Source organism: Delphinus delphis, chromosome X (assembly GCF_949987515.2).
Source record: "Delphinus delphis chromosome X, mDelDel1.2, whole genome shotgun sequence".
Classification (NCBI taxonomy): Eukaryota; Metazoa; Chordata; class Mammalia; order Artiodactyla; family Delphinidae; genus Delphinus; species Delphinus delphis.
The window spans coordinates 42103824-42108843 of NC_082704.1; the positions used below are offsets into that span (position 1 = coordinate 42103824).

Sequence of the window (5020 nt, forward strand, 5' to 3'; positions counted from 1 at the left end):
TGGCATCTATATTCCTCTCTCCCTCCAAGCAGAGGTTCACTTTTGAGAATGGGGGCGGGGCTTGTCTTTTGTTCCTTTCTAAGGGCCTAATACTTGGCTGGGCATACAGTAGGGGCTGAATAAATTTTGGTCAATTAGACCATTAGCTAATACCATTGTGCACTTATATCTCCTAGAGTTCGGACATCAGAATGAGGAATGAGAGTGGATGCTGGGATTTAGCTACTACAGGCGTGATGCTGGTGCTTGAAATCAGGCAAGTCCAACTCCCAGCTAACATCCAGAGCAGCACTTCTCAGACTTTAGTTCGAATCACCTGGGGATCTTTTTAACATGAATATTCTGATTCCATATGGCTGACTGGGGCGGGGCCTGGGAGTCTGCATTTTTAACAACCTCTCAAGTGATGCCTATGTTGCTAGTCTGGGGACAAACATTGAGTAGCAAGGATTTAAAGCCCCCTCAACCCCCTACTCCTTGAACTTCACAGACTCCAGACTCCTCAATGATTGAGCACAACTAATGGTTCTTTACTTAGTATAGCTGATGAAAAAGCTCAAATTTAAAGTATCTCATGAAGATATTCTGCCACTAGAATTGCCAACATTTGGACTGTCGGCATCCCATCTGTTTCATCTTTTTTCTTTTTTCTACTTTTCTTAGTTAGGTGAGTATGGTTCTACCTGGTGGGACTCAGAATGTAATCTAGTGTATTTTTTAAAAGGGTAAGGCTTGAACCTCCAAATATAGACTTAATCTATTGATTGGACATCCTTTCTGTCTAAATTCCATGCCTGTTTCCTCAGTAATTACAAGCCTGTGTGTCTCAGGCTGATAGCTCACACAAGGGGCAAACTCTTGTCACTGGTATTCTGAAAATGATTATTGTTATATGGCTGTGAGGGTCTGGATTAGTAGGAGTGATCTCCACGATGAAAATGAAAATGATGGTAAATTGTTGCGTATATTAGTTGGCTTCTGATGAATTTCACAATACCACCTGGCCACATTTCAGCTGCCCTACAGGGAAAAAGACTGGAGTCCTGACGATTATAGTCTTATCAAGAAAGATGCCCATCTTTAGGACAAGATCAGAGGGTTTTTTGGTTTTTGTTTTTCCAGATATATTTATGGGAAACATAGGCCTAACAGTGAGATAGTCACAGAGTCTGGAGTCTGGAGGCAAAGAGAGGCTGCCTACTTGACCCTCCACCTGAACCCTTGTCTTTTCTCTTTTCTCAGTGTTTGGGATACCCATCTGCTCAGATTCTCAGTTTGACTTCGCAAGGCCCCTCATCCGCCTAATTTTAGCTGCTGGTTATAGCAAGTTCTGATCAGCAACTTCTGACCACCTGGGGGTCCACTTTTAAGTGTAGCTGAAGGAAGAGGTTTTCTGCTGATATAAACAGATATGTAAAAGTATATATTAGAATCAAGAAAGCAAAAGGAATTGAGGGAATTTTGCTTTTGCTTTTTTTTTTTTTTTTTTTTTTGCGGTACGCGGGCCTCTCACTGTTGTGGCCTCTCCCGTTGCGGAGCACAGGCTCCGGACGCGCAGGCTCAGCGGCCATGGCTCACGGGCCTAGCCGCTCCGCGGCATGTGGGAATCTTCCTGGACCGGGGCATGAACCCGTGTCCCCTGCATCGGCAGGCGGACTCTCAAGCACTGAGCCACCAGGGAAGCCCTGCTTTTGCATTTTTTAAAAAATATTTATTTATTTGGCTGCGTCAGGTCTCAGTTGCGGCACGCGGGATCTTCATTGCTGCGTGGAAGATCTTCGTTGAGGCATGCAGGATCTTTTTTAGTTGCAGCATGTGGGATCTAGTTCCCTGACCGGGGATCAAACCCGGGCCCCCTGCATTGGGAGTGCAGAATCTTAACCACTGGATCACCAGGGAAGTCCCTGGTTTTGAATTTAAATCAATTTTTCTTTCAAGGACTAGAGCAGTTGTTGTGCTTTCTTTTCTACCCAAAGGGTGTGGGCTGTACTAATGACTAGCGCAGCAACCTAAAAACACACCTGTTTTTTGTGAGGAGGGACTGGACTCTTCATAAGAAGCTTCCTGCTCAATGTCCTGGAGCGCTTTCCCTATAAAATTCAAGTCTAGAGGAGGCCAGATAAAACAAGCCTTCTGATTCCTGGCTATTTTTCAAATGAAATTCTATTTGATCTGAATGAGGATTCCAAGTGAACATTAACCCTCCTTCCTTCTTTTCTTCCTGATATACATGTTTAAAAATCACAAAAGAGCTACTATGTTGAAGAGAAGTTCAAATACTACGGAAGTGAAGTTTCACCATCCTGCACCTTTTTTGGATTACCACAATTAATTTAGTTAATATCCATCACCTCACAGTGACAATTTTTTTCTTGCCCTGAGAACTTTTAAGATCTATTCTCTCAGCAAGTTTCAAGTATACAATCCTGTATTGTTAACTATAGTCACCATTCTGTACATGACATTCCCCAGAACTTATAACTGAAAGTTTGTACCTTTTGACAACCTTTACCCGATTCCCCCACTCCCCACCTTTGGCAGCCACCAGTCTGTTCTCTGTTTAATCTGACACTGCAGAGGTAACCATTATGAACAGATTGGTGTAAATTCACTTTTAATGTTCGTATATGTAATGTTCGTATATATTAAGGTATTTAAATTATTTCGGTTTACAAATTTGGATGATATTTTCTATACTCTTCCGTGTTCTTCATTTAGCAATATATCAAGGATACTTTCCCATGTAAATATGAATAGATTTCTCTTATTACATTGCTCCATAGTATTCCATTGCCATAATCTAGTTAATAATTCCCCCATTGACAGAAATTTCATTCATTTCATTTTTTTCTATATGAATTATGCTACAACAAATGTGCTTGCACAATGCAAGTTGTTTTTGCGGCATAAATTCCTAGAAATGGAAATCTTGGGTCAAAATGTCTACATATTTAAATGTTGACAGATCTTGTTAAATTTCCTTTTAAAAAGGCTATATCAACTTAAACTCCTACTGCCAATGTATAAGAGAACTTGTTTTCTAGAACCCTTACTAATACTGGGTATTTCAATCCTTTATTTTTTTTTGTCAGTTTGAAAAATGGAATTTTTGTGTTGTTTTAATATATATTTCATTCATAGTTGGTAAGGCTGAGCATCTTTCCATATGTTTGATGGCCATTTATGTTCTTTCTTTTGAAGGACCTACTTCCACCAGGAATTTGCAGAGGGCAAACAAGCCAGGTTTCATGACAGAGCTCTGGTAATGAGAAAGGTGTTTCAACCTATACTTACTCAGAAAAATCAAGACAAGTATTTCTTTTTATTAGAAGTACAAGTATGCTTCTTTAAATGGTAAATGCTAAAGGAAAGTAGAATGTGTCATTCTGTAAAGATTACATAGACTCGCTCTGTAGTATATTTCAGAGACACTAAGGCAATTAAACAGAGGAAAACATGGAGGAATATAACTGCTGGGGAAGCTAGCAGTGTAATTCTAACCATCCATCCATTTGTTCATTATTCAACAAATATTCAACAAATATTTTTGAGCATGTACAATGTGCTAATCACTGAGTATCCAATGGTGAACAAAGATCCTAGTCTCTGAAATAAAACTAGTTTAAATTTTGGTTCCATCTCTTACAGCTGTGTGATCTTGTACAAGCTGCTTAATGTCTTTGAGCTGCAGTTTTCTCCTCTGTAAAATGGATATAATAATAATATGTACTGCATAGCAATGTTGAGAGGATTAACTGAGATAATTCAAGTTAAGTCCTATGCACAGAGTTAAGCACCTAACAAAAGTTATATTTGCAATTCTTGACAAATGAGTTGCTGCTTCCTCCCCAAGATCAACTCTGGAGAAACTATAGAAGACAGAGGGAAACAGATTCCAGGAACAACAACAGCAACCATAACAACAGCAACACTGTGAGAAACACCTGGGGATACTGAAAGTTGACTTTAACTGGTGTGTGTAGAAGTTGGATGGCATCAGTGATAGGAGAGGGCAGAAGAAAACTTTTAGAGCTCTACTCCTTCCTTTCCCCTGTGTACCCTTAGTATAATTACTGCTTGCCTTATTCATTGCAGAAATCAGCTGCAGTAGCCCAAACTGCCTGTGTTAACAGGCTCATGAGTAGATGGGCAATGCAAAAGTCCTGCTGCAGGGAGGAGTTGAGGAGCATAGGGATAAACTAACCAGTTGCCTTCTGGCATTCAATGCTCTGCCTCTCCCCCTCCAAGCTCTTAGATATAATGGATTGCAACACAAGGTGACTGACCAGAGGAGTTGCCTCATGGGCTGTTGAGATAGAGGAGTAACAGTAGTTCTGTCATGTCTGGGGCTCTGCACTAGGACTAGACTAGGCCTGGCTTTTGTCCCTTCCTTGATATACATTTATTAGATGCAGTAGCTGATACCCCCAGGAAGCAGGAATTGACATACCTAGACTTCTGAAGGATGGATGACTATTGAAGAAAAAGAAAACAAATTGGACAACATATACCATCCATGCAGAATTATTGGAATAGATGGACTAATAATTTAAAATATACAAGTTAAATATATATAAAGAGTTATGGTAATAAGTTAGTAATATGAAATAAAATAAGGTAACTTTAAAAGGATCAAATGGAAAATATTAGGCACAAAATATATATTTACCTATATGTTTGTCATTTCTGACATTCTTCATTCCTTTGTGTAGACCTGTTTCCATCTCATGTCATTTTACTTCAGCCTGAAAAAATTCCTTTATCATTTCTTCTTAAATATACTTTTATTTTAGAATAGATTTAGATTTACAAACATTGCAAAAATAGTAGAGTTTCCATAGACCCTACACTGTGTTTCCCCTACTGTTAACCTCTTACACTAGTATGATTTGTCACAACTAACAAATCAATATAGATACATTATTATTAACTAAAGTCCATTCTTTATTTTGATTTCCTTAGGTTTTACCTAATGCCTTTTTTCAGTCCCAGAAATCTATCTAAGATACCACCTTACATT

At 39.1% G+C, this 5020-nt stretch overlaps 1 non-coding gene across 1 annotated transcript; it reads right to left on the reverse strand.

Annotated features, from left to right (window-relative positions):
- Positions 1–1826: 1826 nt before the first annotated feature.
- On the reverse strand, positions 1827–1899 carry TRNAG-CCC (transfer RNA glycine (anticodon CCC)). The gene has a single exon. It is a non-coding gene; the product is annotated as a tRNA-Gly (tRNA).
- Positions 1900–5020: the final 3121 nt, after the last annotated feature.